This window comes from Balaenoptera physalus (assembly GCF_965194825.1).
Source record: "Balaenoptera physalus genome assembly, chromosome: 10".
NCBI lineage: Eukaryota > Metazoa > Chordata > Mammalia > Artiodactyla > Balaenopteridae > Balaenoptera > Balaenoptera physalus.
In genome coordinates this window covers 88,112,298-88,134,726 of record NC_138889.1, presented here as the reverse complement: position 1 = coordinate 88,134,726, position 22,429 = coordinate 88,112,298, and the positions used below count along the sequence as shown (strand labels likewise).

General features: G+C 40.5%; 1 protein-coding gene and 1 long non-coding RNA gene across 5 annotated transcripts in view; one reads left to right on the top strand and one right to left on the bottom strand.

The window, feature by feature from the left end:
• Nucleotides 1–18,512, bottom strand: part of HIPK3 (homeodomain interacting protein kinase 3) — a 95,641-nt gene extending 77,129 nt beyond the window's left edge. The window contains exons 1-2 of one of the 4 annotated variants that reach the window (XM_082410409.1): nucleotides 17,906–18,512; nucleotides 6,067–6,128 (exon numbers count right to left, since the gene is read on the bottom strand). The gene's annotated coding sequence lies outside the window, so the exon portion shown is untranslated. Of the gene's footprint in view, nucleotides 1–6,066; nucleotides 6,129–17,047; nucleotides 17,177–17,905 lie in introns of those variants that run through there. The other 3 variants (XM_082410408.1, XM_082410411.1, XM_082410410.1) reach the window with 3 other exon arrangements.
• Nucleotides 17,331–20,657, top strand: LOC309636892. The gene is made up of 2 exons (XR_014250281.1): nucleotides 17,331–17,448; nucleotides 20,373–20,657. It is a non-coding gene; the product is annotated as an uncharacterized lncRNA (long non-coding RNA).
• Nucleotides 20,658–22,429: the final 1,772 nt, after the last annotated feature.

Sequence of the window (22,429 nt, the reverse complement as noted above, 5' to 3'; positions counted from 1 at the left end):
GTGTTTGGCAAAACACAGTAAAAAATGGGTAGAAGGTATGAGCTGGCAATTCACAGGTAAGGAAATACAAGCCAAAAGGCTTTTTAAAAAAATTTTTCAACCTCATTAGTAATAAGAAAAATACTAATTAAAACTACAGGAAGATGCCATTTTAAACGCATCAGGCTGACAAAAGGTAGGGCAACACCCAATGCTGAAGCGGAGCAGGGCAGCAGAGACTCTTACAGACTAGGTAGGGTAAGAAGTACAACCACTTTAGAAAGCAAAGCTGAAAATGGATGTGCTCTATAACTGGCAAGTCTTCTCCCAGGTACATATCCTGCCTGGAGAAGCTCTCACACATAAGTACAACAAAACATGTAAAATAATGTTCACTGCAGCATAATGATAAAATTTTGAAATAACCTAGTTGTCAGAAAAGGGATGGATATAGTAGCGTGGCTTTTTCATACAACATAACACAATGACTGTGGCTTATAGCACAGTCACCATACAGTTATGTACCACAAAAAAGAAAAAATACCTATTATAAGGGTAAGACACTGATTAAGATGTATCACAATTTCAAAGATGTTAAACATGGGAAAAACTGTGCATGTTAGAATTAAAGACATGCAACAAAATGAATTAACCGAAATTATATATATATCAACATGGATAAATCTCAAAACAACAATGTAGAACAAGAAACAAGTTGCAAAACAGTGTGTATCATTTATTTTAAAGTCAGCAGCAGACAAAACGATACCGCGGTTTTAGATATAGTAAGTATGTGGTAAAAGTATAAAATCATGCATAGAAATGATAAACATGCCAGGAAGAAAGGGAAAAGGAGGGACTTCAACTGCAGGAACTATTTTGCACCCAGGGTAGCAGCTGCATAGGAATTGGTTCTATTACTCTCTGTACTTTCACAGCCTAAATTTACATTAATTTTTAAATAAAGAAGGGGAAAAGATCTACCAGAGAATAGAATAACCTCTTTAATTGATTGTATCTTTAAAAGTTAGAAAAATATAACCATTTTAGATATATTTTATTAGCGTATTCAATCAGCCATACACTATTTCATCCCATTTTTCTTTCAATTTTTAAATTTTTCTTTCAATTCAAATCAAGTAAAGACATTTAGGAGCAGGAAGATTTAGCAATGAAGTATGTTTTTCATCAATGAGCTCCTTCTAGCAAGAGGCAAACACATGTATACACATAATTACATCACTAATGAGGGCAGTAACATAAGGATGTGTGAAGCACACAGGCAGCAAAGAAAAGGGGATGATTAACATATGCCCTGAAGGAGCACTGAAGTATTCAATAAGAAGTTAATCTGAGCTAAATTTTGAAGGATGATGGGAAGAAGCCTGCTATTTAGGAGGGACAGTCCAATAGCACAAACCAACATCACATATAAGAGCAGAGACTAATGAAAAATATGACATATTAGCTATATTTGGCTAGAATAGGAGACCACAAATTATGGTTAGTCAAATCCAACCCAGACTATTTTTGTATGGCCCACGAGCTAAGAATGGTTTTTATATTTTTAAAGGTTTTTAAAAAAGCGTGCAACAGGGATCATATGCCACTTGCAAAGCCTAAAATATTTCCCATCTAGCCATTTAAGAAAATTTGCCAAGCTCTGCTCTAGAACATAACTTGCTGCCAGTGGAGAGGGCAGCTGGAGAAAAAAGATGATCCTTGAGAAGAAGAAAGACAACCTTAAAAAGAAAGATCATGAAGAACTTTGTCTTCCATAGTAAGGAGCTATGAGGTGCCTCTGAAGGGTTTTAAATAGAAAAATCATATAATCATATTTGTATTTTAGAAAGATTACTCAGGCAAATTTGTGACGGATAAACTGGACAGAAACAATAATGGAGGACTTCCCTGGTGGTCCAGGGGTCAAGACTCTGCACTTCCACTGCAGGGGGCAAGGGTTCAATCCCTGGTCGGGGAACTAAGATCCCAAATGCCGCTCAGCATGGCCAAAAAAAAAAAAAATAGAAACAACAGTTGAAAGACTAGGGTAATAATCCAGATAATAGTTGATCAGAGACCGAGCAAAAGCAGTAGTAATAGAATGAGAGAGTACTGATTACCAATAGTTAGCTATAGGTAGCTAGGAGATAGAACCACAGAACTTGGTGACGAGTGAAGGAAGGAAGGAATTGATACAACCATGTTTCTGGCTTGAAAAACTGATAGCCAAATGTTAACAAAAAAAAATTTTTTTTGAGGAGAAATGAGAGGAAAAATTAACTCAATTTTAGACATGCTGAGTTTGAGGTACCTTGTGACTTAGCCCAAGTTCCCTTAAATGTAGACTCTTATAAAAAGGCCTGCATTCAGGTAGTTTACTTGGGAAGTTATCCTAGAGGGCATAAGTAAGGGACGTGAAGAATAAGTCAGGAAAGAGGGAAAAGCAATTAATAAACATAAAGGAATGATAGAATTAAAAATTAACTATTTGGCAACAATCACAATAATTGATTCAAACAAGAATTATCAATGGATGCAAAAACTAGCAGGTGAGAAAATGAATGAATATATGTATATGTATAACTGAATCACTTTTCTGTACACCTGAAACTAACACAACATTGTAAATCAACTATACTCCAGTAAAATTTAAGGGGAAAAAAAAAAAAAACTAGTGGGTGAAAGTTTCAAGAATAACAGGATATTATTGTTGGGAGACAATTCACCATGGATCTCTCATGTTTCTCCATGTCTTGCAAGCAGGGACACTGAATGCCTTTGTTCTGCAGTCTCCTTTCAAGGATATTTGTATACTGAACAGCCTTGAAGGTAGAGATAGCGTCTTCCTCCTGAGCAAAGGGCAGGTTGTTTCATGTCCAGGGTAACAAAAGATAATGACTCCTTCTTGGGTGCATGGCAGGCAGGCTCACTGCCCCTTATAAAAGTTTCCTAAACCTAGGGTTCCCCTCCTGGAGCGCAACTCCTCTTGTGCAGGAGTCATCGGGCCCTGTTTGCAGCACCCTGTAGGAACTGAATCGGGGAAACAGGAAATACTAACACACTGACTACCACTATCGCTGAGTACGAAAGTCCTTTAGCTCTGACCTCAGAGTCTATCTTCTGCCAGCAGCCATGGCTAATTTGTTAGCTTGCAAGACCCTTCATGGTCATACATTTCAAAGTACATTCCCACAAGATACATACGAATCAAAAGGAAGAAACCAGCAGATGCCACCTTAACCAAGTGATCAATGTTAAAATCACTTGTAATAGGATATATATCGACATCATGTGCCTCCTGGTATGATGTACTGAGAGGAATACATGTCACTGTGATAACTTCCAAGCACAAGAAAACAAACATCCAAAATGAGAGCCATGCCACAAAATAACTGGCAGTATTCTTCAAAATGTCAATATCAGGAAACAACACAAAGACTGAGAAACTTTTCAGATTACAGAAAACATAGACATAAAACAAAACAATCTTGCTTTTAGGAAAAAAATCAGGTGTATATGGACGTCAAGTCTGCAACTTACAAAAAGTTGAAGGAAAAAATACAGATATAGAGAGAAAAGGTAAATGCAAATGGGGTAAAATGTTAACATTTGAAGAATCTAGGTGAAAAATATAGAGGAATTCTTTGTACTATTCTTGTAAATTTTCTGTAGGTCTGAATTATTGTCAAGTGACAACTTAAACAGAAAAAAAAGAGTATATGAGTGACAGGCATAAAATAATGTTTTTCTTACACAAAGCTGCTCTTCAAGGGTTACTCATTTGGGAATGAACTGCTGAATATCTTAGGCATGGCCCAGATCACCTAAAATCCAGAATTCTCAGGCACAGAGCAAGTCCGTGGGATCATGTGCCAGCACTAATTTAAAAAAAAAAAAAAAAGTATTCATAAACAGTGAGAGGAAATCTTTTCATTTAGAAGTATTACTTTGGGACTTCCCTGGTGGCACAGTGGTTAAGAATCCGCCTGCCAGTGCGGGGGACACGTGTTCGAGCCCTTGTCCGGGAAGATCCCACACACCACGGAGCAACTAAGCCCGTGAGCCACAACTACTGAGCCTGAGCTCTAGAGCCCACGAGCCACAACTACTGAAGCTCACGCACCTAAAGCCTGCGCTCCGCAACAAGAGAAGCCACTGCAATGAGAAGTCCGCACACAGACTAAAATTAGTATTTTAAGTCCAATAAATTCAACTAAAAAGGTCTTTTCATTCTTGAAAGACAGAGAACCTTAGTACTAGTCTATACAAGGCTCTACAATAGGAATTAGAAAATGGAACTATATGACTAGCAATATTCAGGCAATAAAAAGCAGTATCTAGTTACACTTCCATTTTTCACTTACTTTGTTTAAAGTGCATATTTATAAAAGACAAAACAGCATGTCTTCTTAGAAATAAAAGACAAGGTACACTAGAAAATAAGTTTTTAGTGTGAATAGTAAGTTTAACTCTTCATTGGACATTTTAATACCTATATCATTAAACAGGTCATTTTACCAGTATTATATCCAGGAAATTACTGACACTAAAACATCTCATGTAAGAAACCTTTTCATATAAATGAACCACCACAAATTGTAAAGCTTCATAAAATAAACCTGCTGTCTCAGGTACTCACAAAACATTTATTTGAAAACACTAAAGTCTTGGGTATTTTCCAGCAGTATTGTGAGCAAAGCATCTAGGGAATGTGTTGACTATAACACAAATCAGCATGTTAAATAACAAGCTTCATCTGACTTAGCAAAACATTCCAACTTTTGGAACAGAAAGTGATCTGTTGGACATTTCAAAGCTGCTAGAATTCACCCTGCTAATACAAGTTTTTACTTTAGAAAGGCTAGAAAAGAGTTAATTAAAAACAGTGCTTAAGAACTACGCTTACTAAAGCATATAATTCTCTAGATTTTTTTTAAAGCTATATAAAAATCAAAACTCAGATATGGAAACGACAGAAAAGTTGAATAAAAATGAAAAGTTCACCTGAAGCACTCTTTATTGAAGTAAACTTTAAGATTAATAACTCACATCTGGTTTATAAAACATGTACAAAAGTAAACTTTATTTAAATTTATCACACAATATCTATCAATAAAAATACCTACCAATGGATTGCTAGAAAAATTAAACAGCTTTACATCTTTAGGTTATGAACAACTCCCTTACTAGAAAGCCAAATGAATTATTTTCTACTTTGTAGGAAATCTGTCCCAAAAGAACCACCACAAAACTTTTATTTCTTATAAAAATCCTTTAGAACCTGAATTATTAAAGATTAAGAAGGCAAAGGTCAAATGATCCTTACCAGAAGAATATCTCCTAACCTAAAACACCTCTGAAACAATTCAGAGGAAGCTGAATCGTAGATTAATAATTTGATCAAATGTCCACTGTTGATAAAGCAATATAAAGGAAAAGATTATGCTGACAAATAAGGTTTTTGTAAGAGATAATAGTTCAAAGTTCTAAATGAATATTTACAGAATTAAAGGTCAAGTTCTATAAAACTTTTCTAAATTATGGGCTATGCTAAATAAACAACGTTTACATTCGCCTTTTGTACAGCATTCTACATTCAGTACTACTCAAAGAGTACTATCACTCCAGAGTAATGTATGCTACGAGAATTAGAAGTCTAAAAACCAGTGTGAAGTGGTAACAGTAGCTGCCCCCCTACCAGGCACACACTAACAACAGTTTTGCATTTCTAAGAGCTGAAAAGACAAAAATTTACAGCTGTATAAGCCTGATTTTAGTACTTTTAGTTTTAAAAAATCTTTATGAAAAACATTTTAGGGCTTGAAAAAATAAACTGGAACAAAAAATTCAACTACTTGTTCTTTCCAAATTATGTTAAGACCCTACATGGTCATGATGTGACCTACACTGCTAAATCCAAAGCTGTTTTTTTCTTCCCTACAATTATGTTTTCTCTATTCATATTTGGTTGCCAGATATGCCGCTTTATATAAATGCCCTTTTTTAGGAATTTAGTGAAGTACCTTCAAAAACCTTTCTAAATGCAGAAATCTTTGAGTTTCAAAATTTAAATGTCATATATACCTTATGAACTGAGGATGATCTTTCACAATGGCATCAGGAAATCCTGTGCTTCAGGAAACTCTCTATGGTATCAAGTGAGAAACAACAGAAGGAACAAAAATGAGACTATGTTAAGAAAAATAAAGATTCATTCTTATTCTCATGACAAAAATTTGAGGAAGAGGACAGGGCAGAGATTCACAAAAGGTATCCTTAAGAAAGCCAGAAAAAACTAGAACAACGTAATTCATAAAGCCCTAAAGAGTAAAAAAAACAATCAGCTTCTCAAAAGTACTCCCAAAGATGGGACTTCCCTGGTGGCGCAGTGGTTAAGAATCCCCCTACCAAAGTAGGGGACACGGGTTTGAGCCCTGGTCCGGGAGGATCCCAAATGCCGCGGAGCAAATGCGCCACAACTACTGAGCCTGCTCTCCGCAACAAAAGAAGCCACCGCAATGAGAAGCCCGCGCACCACAAAGAAGAGTAGCCACCCCCCCCGCCCCCCCTCCCCGGACGCAAGTAGAGAAAGCCCTCGGGTAGCAACAAAGACCCGATGCAGCCAAAAATAAATAAATAAATAAATTTTTAAAAAAACAAAGTACTCTCTAAGAAAGGACACTGAATTCTTAGAAATTATCAGAACTGCTTCTGTTTGGCTCTGACTACCACTAATCATTAACTTCTTAAAGTGACATTGTTGGGTTGCATATAATAAGCTGTGAACTAAAACTGCAGATTTATATGCATTTAGCAAGGGTCACATAAATATTTCTTCTACAAGCTCCACAGAAACACACTGAAAAAAAATTTTTATATTGGTGTAAAAAGCCACACTGTCATATAGGATACTATACAATTATATGTATCAGAATTATAATGACAAAAACTTATTCAGATTTATCTGGCTAAAGAGGGTTTTTAATGCCATAAACATATAAAAAGATAAAAAGATGATTAAGAAAGTTTAATTCAAAAAAAAAAAAAAGAAAGTTTAATTCACAGAAACAGACTCACAGATATAACAGACTTGGGGTTGCCAAGGGGGAAGGGGGGATGGATTGGGAGTTGGTATTAGCAGATGCAAACTATTGTATATAGAATCAATAAACAACAAGGGGGATTCCCTGGTGGCGCAGTGGTTGAGAATCTGCCTGCCAATGCAGGGCACACGGGTTCGAGCCCTGGTCTGGGAAGATCCCAAATGCCGCGGAGCAACTGGGCCCGTGAGCCACAATTGCTGAGCCTGCGCGTCTGGAGCCTGTGCTCCGCAACAAGGGAGGCCGCGATAATGAGAGGCCCGCGCACCGCGATGAAGAGGGGCCCCCACTTGCCGCAACTAGAGAAAGCCCTCGCACAGAAACGAAGACCTACCACAGCCATTAACTAATTAATTAATTAATTTAAAAAACAAACAAAACATCGCAATTAATACCTTCTGTTGATTAAAATATGCTGTTAAAAAATCAATGGGCAGGCCACAAAAATATTTAAAAAAATAAAAAAACAACAACAAGGTCCTATTATATAGCACAGGGAACTATATTCAGTATCCTATAATAAACCATAATGGAAAGGAATATGAAAAACACTATATATATGTATATATGTATAGTGGAATCACTTTGCTGTACAGTAGAAATTAACACATTGTAAATCAACTATACTGCAATAAATTTTTTAAAAAAGAAAGTTTAGTTCAGATTGAAGTTGCCTAAGTAATATCTAATACATTTTAAGTTCAAAATTAAGGCTAGCTATTGATCCCATGGCATAAAATATAGAAAAACATGTTAAATCATTTGAAAATGGCCAAAAAGTAGTTATAGTTTACTGACGAGAAATTTATTCTCAGATAATAACTAAAAATTTCTTATTGGCCAAAACTGACCTCATGCCATTTTTCAGGCAACTGCATAAGAGGCTAGATAAAATCTCAGCTATAAAAGTAATGATTGGGCTTCCCTGGTGGCGCAGTGGTTGAGAATCCGCCTGCCAATGCAGGGGACACGTGTTCGAGCCCTGGTCTGGGAAAATCCCACATGCCGCGGAGCAACTGGGCCCGTGAGCCACAACTACTGAGCCTGCGTGTCTGGAGCCTGTGCTCCGCAACAAGAGAGGCCACGATAGTGAGAGGACCCCGCTCGCCGCAACTAGAGAAAGCCCTCGCACAGAAATGAAGACCCAACACAGCCAAAAATAAATAAATAAATAAATTAAGAATGCAAATGACCCAAGGATCAGGTGTTTCAATTAAAAAAAAAAAAAAAGTCAGGTTTATGGATATATATATAAGTTACATACAGTAAAAATTCACCATTAAAAAAAAAAAGTAATGATTACATATTAATTATACATGATGAATATGCCAAAATGGTTATTTTATAACAATGTTATCACTTAAAATATTATTTATTCATAGAAACCTTGCAAATTCAAAGAGTAAAAATTATCACTAAGCCATTATCATTACCTGAAATCAGACTTCACTAGAGTGGCATGGCCAGAGAGCTACACTGCCAAGAGCTAAGAAGTGAGTAGAAATTCAAGTAGAGGCTAGAGTACACATTACGAAGTGTGGAAGAAATAGAGTAGGGAAGATAGGTCCACAGACCTGGGGAGGCACAATTAAAAGATGGCTGTTTAAGGATGCCAGATACCTGACCATTTTAAAAGGCTGAAGAAAAAGGGCCAAGAAAAAGGGGGAAATTGAAGTTATCGGACAGGTTCAAGATGCTGAAAAACACAATTCAGGATGAAACCCATAAGAGAGAATAGGGAGTAATCTTGGAGGGAAGGAGATATTTCTTTTCTTGAGAGTGTAGTGAAAACACAAAGTGTGTACCGATAGAAGTTATGCTCAGAGGTAGAGGGTTGGAAATTTGGAGTAATTCATGCCTGTTAACCTCTACATGAGAAATAGACTCATCTGTTAGAATTAAGGAAGTGAGGGGAAGAGGAGAGTTTTGGGAAGTCAAATGTGTCTATGACACATTCACAACTGCTTGGTGAGGTACCTGTCAAGCTACTCAATAAAGACGCTATCCTTTGATTAAAGGATATGAGTATAGAATGCTTGTATTTGATTACTTTTATAATAATTATATTTGATTCCCCAATGTCAACTAGGCACTTTAGGAGATATAAAGAAAACCTTTAAGACATGGTCTCTGACCTCAAGGAACAGTTCAGATACTATTTTATATTTTATAGTGTAACCCTTCCCCAAAACTTAAGGTATTAGGTTACCTTTTAACAGGTTATAAATTGAGGTATTTCATTTTCTTCCAGTCAGATTAATAGGAAACAATTTCAAGCTAGATATACCTTCAGATATGAGATACTTTAAAGAGATTTTACAAGTTACAAAGTAGCCACTAGAAATACTTTCAGCAACGCCACACTAGGCTTAGGGCAACTCACAAAGCAAGCATTCCAACTATTTTCTACGCAAAAGCTACTGGCAGCAACTATACTCCAATTTAAAAAAAAAAAAGCTATTGGCAAACCAATTATGCTATAGTCCCTAACACCCTAAGTAGGTTTCCATGCAGAATTCAATCTTCGGGAATTCCCTGGCATGGCGCTTTCACTGCTGGGACCTGAGTTCAATCCCTGGTCGGGGAACTAAGATCCCGCAAGCCGCGGGGTGTGCAGCCAAAAACAAAACAAAACAAACAAACAAAAAACCCAAAAAAACCAAGAATTCAATTTTAAATACACATATATAAAATATCAAAATGTTACCAAATTGTCAAAGCTCGTAAAGAATATATCATACAGCACTTCCCTGGTGGCGCAGTGGTTAAGAATCCACCTGCCAATGCAGGGGACATGGGTTCAAGCCCTGCTCCAGGAAGATCCCACATGCCACAGAGCAACTAAGCCCACGAGCCACAACTACTGAGCCTGAGCTCTGGACCCCGAGAGCCACAACTACTGAGCCTGAGTGCCACAACTACTGAAGTCCACGCACCTAGAGCCGGTTCTCCGCAACAAGAGAAGCCACCGCAATGAGAAGCCTGCGCACCGCAATGAGAAGCCTGCGCACCGCAACGAAGAGTAGCCCCCACTCGCTGCAACTAGAGAAAGCCCGCGCGCAGCAACGAAGACCCAACGCAGCCATAAATAAATAAATAAATTTATTTATTTATTTTAAGAAAAAGAATATATCATATACAACTATAATAGGAGCAACACAATACTTGCCCTTTGCACGACTGTTTTTAAGGACTCCAAGTTAAACAGACTTTGGATTTACACAAATTAACTACACAAATAATATCCCTTCTGAATAGTGGTTTCAAAATAAGTTACAGCTAGCAATTTCAATATTTTTTAAAGTACCGTAAAATGGAATTCTATCTATACGCTGTTTTCACCTATTTTCTTTACACAGGTGGCATAAGAGAGAGGTTTGGAGATCTCTGTACTCCAAACTGAGAAGGTAATAATATAGTTAGAAAAGGCAAACCTTTAACAACTTTCTCAGGCAATGCAAGAATTGTGCATGTCCAGAAGGAAAAACCCTGAGAGAACAAGAGAACTAGATTAACCATATTTGAGAAATGACCAACTCCTTCATTTAAATTAACATACAGCACGTCTCTCTAAGGCAATTATACTACTAAACTGGTAAAAATAACTGGTAAAAATAAAATTTACTTCCTCAAAGTAGGGATCATCATGTCTTACTCTCTTCATTCACAGCACAGTACACCTTGCACTTAATGGGCACTCAAACTAGATAATATAGTTTTCAAACACTTATTTTATCATTGTTTTACCTGCCATAATAAAATTCATTTATTTGCGGTCAGAGTCTGTGATCTAGCTACAAAAAAATATTTAAAGCATACTAACCAGATTAAAAAGCTAACACTTTTAAACCCAATACTATTCTTATCTAACTTAAAATACAAAACTACAACTAATATACTATAGAAATAGTTGTACTGTCTCCGATGAAACTGATTACAAGTTGGCTCAAAACGTGTTTGTTTTGTTTTGTTTTGAGAATGTAGTAAAGCGTAGCATCATAGCAATAGGCTATCTAGCATATAACCTGTAATTTCAATTGTGATTTTAAGTCACTGTACCCTATTTAATCTCAATAGAAGTTGTAATAAATTACAGATTTAAAGTCCTCAGAAGTATTAAATTATACTCTAAAAAAATGTCTGTAGAAAGTCAGGTTCAATTTTCAATATGTTATCAGTCCATCTGACTTATTAACTATTTAAGACTGTAGCATTATTTATCTAAAGTAGTATAGTCTACCAAACCTACAAGACTCTTACTGTATTATTAAACAGATAACACACAGTCAAAGTAGGCACAAATGAAATTTTTACGCCTTTAAAATAATTGCTTTATAGGGGAGAAAACATTTTCTAAGCAAGTTATTTTCTGCAAAGTTTACTATTCTGTTTTTTAAAAACTGCAACAGATTTTGTTTAATTTATGAATAATATACAACAAAGTAGGAAGAAGTTGAATTTAAAACTAATATTAGTGTCTTTAGTAAAACAAATACTTTTTTTAATTTCTAAAAGGGAATAACTGGCTAGTCAAATGCAGCCAAGTTTTATATTTTCTATCAAATTCTAAAGACAATTTTCTTGGTAAGCCACATGTAATCAAATATAGTTTATAATAAATGACTACAAAATTTTAAAGGGGGGGAGACAGTGACTCATATTTTGTTGATTTGATTATTTCAATATCAATCAAGCCTAAACAATTTTTTTTCCAATTAGAAAAGGTGTTCCAGCATTAATAATTATATAAAATAAAGAATTTATCTGACCACCTCTGGCAATCCTTTATTTTCAATGTGACCATGGGTTATACTAAATAATCAGTCTTTCACAATTTAGATCCTTACCTAAAGGAAAAAGGAGAGCTCAAAGGAGCAAAGTATTATACTTCTCTTTATGCTTCTCTAAATCTCCACTTCTTTTAGGTGTAACCTTTTTGGTTAAGGAGACAAAAAAAAAAGACAAAGCAGCAAAGAAAATGCAACATGAAAAAGTATCTGGAAATCTAATCTTCAAAAGAAGAGACGGCGCTTCCTTGGTGGCACAGTGGTTAAGAATCTGCCTGCCAATGCAGGGGACACGGGTTCGAGCCCTGGTCTGGGAAGATCCCACATGCTGCAGAGCAACTAAGCCCGTGTGCCACAACTACGGAGCCTGAACTCTAGAGCCCACGAGCCACAACTACTGAGCCCACGTGCCACAACTACCGAAGCCCTCACGCCCAGAGCCCATTCTCCACACAAGAGAAGCCAATGCAATGAGAAGCCCATGCACCACAATGAAGATTAGCCCCTGCTAATAGCTACCACAATATTTCACTGACATTATAACTAAGAGAACCCTGGTTTCTAGCAACTTGAACATTTAAATCAAAACAGATTTCTAAGTCTCCCAAATCCAATTAAGTCACCCCCACTACAGCCCAGCTTTTTCTACCTCATCTGTCCCCCTACCTTCCCTCCCATTCAGTCTCCCTTAGGAGTGAAAAATTCTCAGAAAATTAGAGAAATTATTTGGGTCAAAAAAAAAAATACATTTCAGGTAAAAAATATTATCCTTGGTTTGTTTCATTTCAAAGACTTCTCTGTTAGAATAAGATAGCTTTCTAAAGTATTGACTTGGCATTAACTACTAAATATAAAACACAAAGTAAATCAGTTTAATGACTTAGCTGTCCCCAAACTACAAATGCCACCCTAAAAATATAGTATTTCCAATACTCATCCAGTTCTTTTAATTTCCACACAAGTAGTAAGAACAGAGGCTCTAACACCCTAGCATACAGTGGTATGCTTCAGAATCTAGGCAATATGTTGCCTTTGTGTAGTGACACATGGCCCAAGTATCAACTGAGGAGAACAGCATGATCTGCTAAATCAGTCAAGGCCTAATTCAACAAACATTTAGGTAAAGTGTATTACATACATCCTCTAAATATCTGTTCTAGCTTGGTCCTAACAGTGATTAAGATAAAGCCCAAAACAACAGCTGTGACAAAGCTACAGAAGCAGCACACTAACATTAAATTGTTCTTCCCCAAACCACTCTTTCTTTTTTTTAAACAATTTTATTTATTGATTTATTTATTGGCTGTGTTAGGTCTTCGTTGCGGTGCGCGGGCTTCTCATTGTGGTGGCTTCTCTCGTTGCGGAGCACGGGCGCTAGAGCACGCGGGCTTCAGTAGGTGCCGCGCGTGGGCTCAGTAGTTGTGGCTCATGGGCTCTAGAGCGCAGGCTCAGTAGTTGTGGCTCATGGGCTTAGTTGCTCTGCGGCATGTGGGATCTTCCCGGACCAGGGCTTGAACCCGTGTCCCCTGCATTGGCAGGCGGATTCTTAACCACTGCGCCACCAGGGAAGCCCCCAAATCACTCTTAATTATACCAACCCAACCAAAAGAAGTGGACTGTATTTCCTCAAGTCGGTCACATAAGTGCTTTGGCTATCCTAAAATCCTCCACTGATTCAAAACTTCTACTCCAAATCTGTATTCCCTATATTCAACTTATGTTAAATGCTTAAAGGTACTAGACAAAATGTATTTTTTTAAGCAGTTGAATCCAGAACCAGTAAGGACGTTTCAAATAATTTATTTAGACTTACATATGTGTCATACAGAAAGGGTTCCCCATGACACAGCTTTCAGCAAGTGGGGGTGGGGGGCGGGAGGGAACACCCTTTCAAAAATAATAAAATACACTGACAGCTTCCTTGATTTTAACAAAGTTCTAGGAATTTGTCATCAAAAGTAACTTCCAATTTAAACATACCACACTGGGACTTTCAACTTCAGATATTAGGAAATTAGGACAGCTGCAAACCCAGACATTATACATGAAGATTTCTTTTGGCAGCAACAATATAATCATGTAGCAAGTTACTTTATGTCCTTTAATAGTTAAGAGGCAAGAATAATTCTGAAGGAATATTTTTAAATGTGGAAAATTTCACAGTTCCTTGGAATACCTTTAAATCTAAATATTGCCATGACATTTTCATCTCCAAATTCAAACGTATGTAAAGTTGCAATGGAAACTATTTTTAAAACTTTTGAATTAACTAACCACCAATAATGCAATTCTAATCTACCATATCATCACCCTCAGTGGTGAACTGCTACAATCAGAAAAGCATATTAAGAAAGTTAACTTCAGGGCTTCCCTGGTGGCGCAGTGGTTGAGAGTCTGCCTGCCAATGCAGGGGACACGGGTTCGAGCCCTGGTCTGGGAAGATCCCACGTGCCGCGGAGCAATTGGGCCCGTGAGCCACAATTACTGAGCCTGCGCGTCTGAAGCCTGTGCTCCGCAACAAGAGAGGCCGCGATGGTGGGAGGCCCGCGCACCACGATGAAGAGTGGTCCCCACTTGCCGCAACTAGAGAAAGCCCTCGCACAGAAACTAAGACTCAACACAGTCATAAATAAATAAATAAAAGAACGTGAATTTCTTTAAAAAAAAAAAAAAGTTAACTTCAAAAGTTACCAAAGGGGGCTTCCTGGGGCTTCCTTGGTGGCGCAGTGGTTGAGAATCTGCCTGCCGATGCAGGGGACACGGGTTCGAGCCCTGGTCTGGGAAGATCCCACATGCCACGGAGCAACTAGGCCCGTGAGCCACAACTACTGAGCCTGCGCGTCTGGAGCCTGTGCTCCGCAACAAAGAGAGGCCACAATAGTGAGAGGCCCGCGCACCGCGATGAAGAGTGGCCCCCGCTTGCCGCAACTGGAGAAAGCCCTCGCACAGAAACGAAGACCCAACACAGCCAAAAATAAAAAATAAATAAATAAATAAAAATTAAAAAAAACAAAAACAAAAACAACTCACATTAAAAAAAAAAAAGTTACCAAAGGGTGAGAGAGTGGCATGGACATATTTACACTACCAAATGTAAAATAGATAGCTAGTGGGAAGCAGCCGCATAGCACAGGGAGATCAGCTGGGTGCTTTGTGACCACCTAGAGGGGTGGGATAGGGAGGGTGGGAGGGTGGGAGGGTGGGAGGGAGGGAGACGCAAGAGGGAAGAAATATGGGAACATATGTATATGTATAACTGATTCATTTTGTTATAAAGCAGAAACTAACACACCATTGTAAAGCAATTATACTCCAATAAAGATGTTAAAAAAAAAAAAAAAAGTTACCAGAATAAGTCATTCTAATATTCAAATGGAAAATAACATGCAAACAAGTATTCCACTCAATGGATGTGAAACAGGCTTGGGAAACAGCATTTTAGCACTCTGAAATTTACATTTTCCTCTTCCACCCTTACATATAGATGCCCTCAATGCTGATGTATCAAATATTTAAAACGAAGCTCAATCAAAAAGTTCACTTGACAGCTGTTGCTATTTTAAGTTGCAAGAAAAAAAAGGGGGGGGGGCGGGCTTTCAATAACCTGCATTCAACAAATACTTATGTGCCCTGCCATACTAACTACAGCAATCTACCTCTGTAATTTGCACCGTTTTATGATACCCCATGACAGAAGATCCAAAAAATTAAAATAGTATGATCTGAAACTTCTTTTCAAGCATGTTTACAAGAAGAATTATCTCATAAAAACCATCCACTTTTATGTGACTCTAAAACTCCATGCCCAGAAGCCAATGACTAGTTTATAAGCAATATAATGACAAATTCAATGGAAAAGATATTATGACAATAGACTAAGGCTGGCTCACCATGTTATGATCTGCTTGCCTAATATGCATGTTTAGCTGGTCAGCAATGTCCAAATATAAATCTGAAATATTTAATGGCTGGTTCTGTTCTAGATTTCAAGCTCATTTTATCTTTCTAAAACATAGTTTTAATCTAAGGCTCTCCACAAAAAAATTTTTAAATACAGTCCCTAGAGTATAAAAAGTTAAGGAACAAATTATTCAATTTTCCCATAAATGCAGAAAAAACTGCACAATGAAATGTCCAAAGTATCAAATATATCAGCACACTTTTACCTTAACACAAATTAAAAACAAGTTTCAAAAATAGAAGAAAAATAAACTTCAATGAGGTTGAGCATTATGTTTCATAAATAAGAGTTCCCTGTACTTTAGGAATGAACCCATAAATATACCAAAAAATACTTTGTTGATTTAGAAGTAAGGAACTTTATTTGGTTGGTTACATTTCAATTACTCTTAAGTGGCATATAAAGACATAAGGTAACCAACAAAACTATAAAAACTATGTTTCAAAAAAAGGTCAGTCTTATTTTGTTTACTTAAATACTAAGTTTAATCATGACTTATCAAAATCTTATCATGGCTCACTGTATAAAATTAGCACCGCACTTGCAAGCATAAGCAGAATCTAGACTTATCAAACATATGGTGAGGCATGCCTAGCTTCTGAAAAATCAAATGAGAATGCAGGATTAAAATGTCTTTGGTTGGGTGACAAACAAAAAACGATCCTGTTTAAAAGTTTGCATCAAAAATTTGATCAAGAGAATCTCTTAAAATTTTAAAGCGCCCAGCAATTAAATCTTGGAAATAAACTGAAATGGTTTAAATATAAATCCTTCCACTTCAGAAGCTAGACCTAACAAGCAAATACCTAAAATAGAAAAAAAAAAAAAAAAATTCACCCCCATCTCCAAACTACTAGAAGGTATGCATAAACACAGGCACAGGCTGCTCTACCAGCTAACTTTTCTGGCCCTAGACCAAAGAGACATCAAAGCTGACAACAGAACCAACCATGAGCTTGCCCTGTAAACTAGACGATAATCTGAAAAACTTCACTGTTGCTAAAAGAAGCTCCTTTTAATGAGAAGCAGCGAACGGCAGGTGGAAAAATAAATTCTAACAGGGCAGCAAGAGGTTGTGAAAACACGGTTCAAGGACTGAACGTGTTATGACTTCTCTGTAACAGGTCCAAGGTAATTTACGCACACACCCTTCAAGCGCAATTCCTCAAGCAGAGATAAGATTGGGAAACAACAGGCTTCGGCCAAGAGCCACATACCATTTTAAAACAGCCGTCTCCCTCCCGACAGGAAAACATACATTCTCGCTCATCCAAAGTCTTTCCGCGAGTTCTCCCAGCGCCGCGAAGGGAAGCGGGCGGCCGCCACCCTAACGAGAGACGCCGGCAGCAGACCCGCCGCGCGGCCGCCACGCCTTCCTCAGGCCGCGGCGGGGGACGCGGAGCGGCGGATCACATTTCTCCTCCCCAACAATCACACGCACTCACGTCCCCAGAGGTGACACCCTCCAAACCCGCCGCTCGGCGACGCTGGGGACTGGGCCACAAAGCCAGGGACGCAGCCATCGGCCGCGGCGCTCAAGTTGCGTGCGTGCGTGTGTTTGTGTTTGTTCCCCTTTAATGAAAGACAAGAGGTCTCCGTAGTGACGGCCCAGGCTGCGGTGAGGGAAGAGGCCCCATGTGGGACTAAACAAAACTTCGGTTGCTGGGAAGAGCCGTTGCGCAACCCTGGCAGGGGGCGGCAGGGGCCGCCCGGCCTGGCCCAGCCCAAGCGCGGCTTCCCCGAGGCTGCGCCACCGCGCGCAGGAACCACGCGCGGCCCCCGCGTCCGGCGGCCTCGGGCCCGGGGCGCCCCGGCCTCAAGGGAGACTCCTGGCCCCGCCACCCCGCGGGGACCGGGACGGAAACGCGGGGCATGAGGGCACAGGGGATGCGGATGGGGGTGCAGGACGCGAAACGGGTGCGGGCCGCTCCGGGGACGTCGGGCCCGCGAGGGTCCGGGGGAGGGCCCCGCTGGCCACCCCCCCCCCCGGAACGCAGGCGCGGCCGGTGGAGCCGGTCCCCCCGCCCCGGGGTGGGGACGCCCCTCGCCCCTCGCCCCTCGCCCTATTCCCTTACCTTCCTAGAGGCCTGCGCTCTCCCCTCTTCGGGCGGCCGCAGCCCTGAGCATGTCCGGGGTGGGTGCGGGGCCGTGTCGGGGACAGGGAGCCAGGCGCTTCAGCAGGCGGCACCACCCAGCCCGGGCTCAGCCCCTCTCCGCGGCCGCTGCCATCTTGTCCTGGCGGCTGAGAGGAAACGGCGAAACACCCTCCCCCGACCGCTGCTGCTGCTGCTCTGGCTGCTGAGCGCCGGGCCCGTGTCCCTCATCTTCCTTCCCGGGGATTTGGGGTGGGGACGGCTTGGCTAGGGCGAAGGGGTGGTGAGAGGTCGGGCGGCCGGCCTCCCACTGCTGGGGCCTACGGGCGGCGCGCGGTGCGGGGCCCGCGGCGGTTGGGGCCCATTCCTGACGCCCCCGCCGAGAGAGGAGAAGGAAGACAACAGGGAGCGGCGGCGGCGGCGGGGCCCGCGGCTCGGTCTCCTCAGGTCGCTGCGCTGCCGGCAGTCGTCACGGAGGCGGCTACCGCCGGCCGCCCCACTCTCGGGCCCCTCCTCCGCGCCCGCCGGCCTCGGTCGCCGCCTCCGCAGCGCCACCGCTCGCCCGGCCGCTCTGCGCGCCGAGCCCGGGCGGCCCCGCTCGGCTCGGCCCGCGGCGCCTCTGTGAAGCCCCTCCCCGGGGCCCGCCCGCCCGCGGCCGCGCCCTTGTGTTGATAGCTTCGAGCCCGCCTGGCGGCCGGCGGGAGTCTGACCCGGAGCTCCCTCACGCCAGCGCCCCCTTTACTGTTCCGAACCTCAGTCTTCGGCCCACTCCGCCAAAAATATATATTGTAAAAGGATCCTAACACCAAAGAAAGGCTGAAAATGCGGAAGCGGATTTTACAGGCCTTTCGAGATCCCGTAATCATAGTTTCCCCTGCCACCCCTTTGGGATCTGTTTCTTGGCTTTTTTTTTTTTTCTATCTTTCTTTTTTTAAGGTCTAATAATAAGGGGAAATGCTTAAAGTGAACAATCCTAGTCTAAAATAGGTCCTTCCCGCTCCCCCATCCCAAAGGGTCAAGGGAATTGTAAAATCAGGTTAAAGAACGAGGAAAAGGCCCGCGTGGAAATTTTCCAAGAGCATCTCTGTGGTCCAAACCCCCGTAAATATCAAGTTCACCCACCTCTGCGTTGATAATTCTCCATCAAGGTAGTCAGTTCCACTCCCAGAGACTAGTTACCTCCCTCATGGAGACTAGGAAATCAACAGAATGGCCCATCTCAAACAACGGAATCACAGAACCATAGAATTTTAGAGATGAAAGAACATTAGATCCTTGGTCCAAACTCTTTAAGTAGGGCAGGGGTTCAAAGAAGTTTAGGTTACCTACCCAAGGTTATACAGCCAAGCCCAGGTCTGCACTCCCTCGCTCCTTCTCTTACCTATCAAACAACTGACCTTCTAAGTATCATTCAGAGTTAATCTTTTTAAATATTCGTTTCTTTTTGTCCTGAATTAGTGTTTAACCTTTTGGGAACACCTTTCTCTGAGGAGTGGAAGTGCCCTCTCTTTGTTCCCTTCATAATCTTCACTAGGAGGATTGAACCTACCACACAAGGATTTATCCCCAGACATTTTCTATTGCAGTAACTGAGGCAGGGCCTAAAGGGAGTGGCAAATTGCTGCATATTTAATTCCACACCTTGACTCCCTGCTGCTTTTCAAACTGGGAGAAGAGTATTCTGAAGAATACCTTTAAAAGAGAAAAAGGATAGTATGCCCTGAGGCAGTAGGAAATAACATTTTCGAACAACAGTTTTCTTCAAGTTAGGATAACCAGTTGCAAAGGTTTCCAAAATAGAAAAACAAAACACTGACTGTCTCTCAGATAGCAGCATATTAGCCATTCCTTTTTACTTAGTATTTAGTTACTTTTGATTTTTTTAAAAAAGTAATAGTTAAAAGAACCAAAAAAGGATAAAAACATGACTCAAAGGAGAAAGTTACAATAATAGAAAAATCTATCAGTGAAACAAGGAAAATATTCCACTAGAACTTCAAACTTTCAGAATTTTTGCAAAACATTTCTCTGGGTCACCCCTAATGGAAGGCTTCCATTCTCCTTATTACAGCATTGCTACATCTATGAAGGAAGCTGAAAAGGGGAAGGATTTTTTTTTTTTCCAGGACACAGTAGGTTCCAGGAAAGGATCCTGTCATCTTTTTTTTTTTACGATTGTATTGTGAATGCCTAATACACTAGCTGATTTATAATAAGTCCTTAGTAAATATAGCTGAATAAGTAAATGAACACTATTAGTTCAGGTCTTCCTCCATTTTATACCTATTGTCTCCTAACTTAATCTCTTTACCTCCAATCTCTCCCTCTCCAATCCATGCAGAACACCAACCTCCAGATAATTCTTCAAAGCCCCTGATTTAGCCAGTTTATGAAATTTGTTTTAAAAAATGGAAAATTTTCTCAGTGTTAAGTTTTTTTTTAAATGCAGATTACTGCTTCCCTGGTGGCGCAGTGGTTAAGAATCCGCCTGCCAATGCCGCGGACACAGGTTCGAGCCCTGGTCCAAGAAGATCCCACATGCAGCGGAGCGATTAAGCCTGTGCACCACAACTACAGAGCCTGTGCTCTAGAGCCCGCGAGCCACAACTACTGAGCCTGCGTGCCACAACTACTGAAGCCCGCACACCTAGAGCCTGTTCTCCACAACGACACCGCAACTAGAGAAAGCCCACGTCCAGCAACGAAGACCCAACGCAGCCAAAATAAATAAAAATTTTAAAAAAACAACAACAATGTTGTGATAGTTTAAAAAAAATAATAAAATAAAATTAAATGCAGGGCTTCCCTGGTGGCGCAGTGGTTGAGAATCTGCCTGCCAATGCAGGGCACACGGGTTCGAGCCCTGGTCTGGGAAGATCCCACATGCCGCGGAGCAACTGGGCCCATGAGCCACAACTACTGAGCCTGCGCATCTGGAGCCTGTGCTCCGCAACAAGAGAGGCCGCGACAGTGAGAGGCCCGCGCACCGCGATGAAGAATGGCCCCCGCTTGCCGCAACTGGAGAAAGCCCCCACACGGAAACGAAGACCCAACACAGCCATAAATAAGTAAATAAATAAAAATCTTTAACTGAAAAACAAAAAACGCAAAGGTAAAAAAAAATAAAATAAAATAAAATGCAGATTACTAAATTGTACATGAAAAAAAAGTTTATGAATAAAAAGATGATAGCCAAAAAGTTTCATAGTCTTTTCATTCAAAAATATTGCTTAAACACTATGTACTAGGCACTGTGCTATGATCTGAGAATACAGTGGTGAAAAGTGAGACACGCTGTGAGCTTATATTCTGTCTAGAAAGTTGGCTATCATACAAATAATTAGTAATAATAACAGGCATTATAAAAGAGAAGTACAGGGTGGAAAGAGGGGACAGAACAGGAGAATCTAATCAAATGGGGGGCGTGGGGGGGGGACAGGGGGGTGGGGAGCCATGGAAAGACTGGTTCATTTCTCATCCTCCAGGACTCACTAAATGCTCACTTCCTCAGGGAAGAATCTCCTGACTTCTCTGACTAAGCCAAATTTCCATATATCTTTCCTCTGTAGCATTTTTCTCAGTTGCCATTTTATGTTTATTTTCTGGTTGTTTGATTAATGTCTACCTCTTCCACCAATAAGAAAAGTAGAGAGCACATCTTTTTTGTACTCCATTGTATCCTCAGCACTGAGGCAGTGGTGCATAGCAGATGATCAACAGGACCAGTTATATACATACAGGTACAGGGCCCAGTACAAAGTGAAAAAGTGGGTCCCCTTGTTCAAAGTTATTAAGGATTTCAAGTTGGTGACAGAGGAGAGTGAAACCAATCATGGGGACTTTCTAAGCACAGGACTATGTGCAAGTACACAGGTTGAATTAAAGTTGAGATCTAAAGGATATAGGAATTAGCCCAAAGAAAGAGAGAACACTTGAGGGCAGAAGGTAAGATTTATGCAAAAGTCACGTAGAAAAAAAAATGTGATAAAGAGTACAAATTTGAGAAACTGATAGTTTTTAGTCAGAGTGAGAGGATAAATCAGAAGCAGATGAGGGTAGAGGGAGAAGCGAGGTCCAGCTTGGGATCTAGGACTTCATTCTACTGGCAAAGGAAGCTATTGAAGGATTTAAGGAGAGACACAGCATGATCAAAGAAGCTATAGGCTTTGGTGTCAAAACCATCTATTTTACTTCTTTCCACTTTTCTGCATTTTTCAAATTTTCCTTTCAATCTCATTCAGAGTAAAAGCTAAAAAAAACGTACAATGGACCTAAAATGGTCTATAAGGCCCACAAGGAGCTCACCTCCCACTTTCTGTCTCCTCACTCCACCCACAATTTCTCAAAGACGCCAGTCACTCTCCCTTCTCAGGTACCTGGATCATTCCGGTACCTCAGGTGCCTGAAACATTCCCTAAGTATCCACGCACCTCCTTTTCAGGTCCTTAGTCAAATTTCCCTTCTCCATGCAGCCTTCCTCAGCAATAACCACCTATCTATACACAT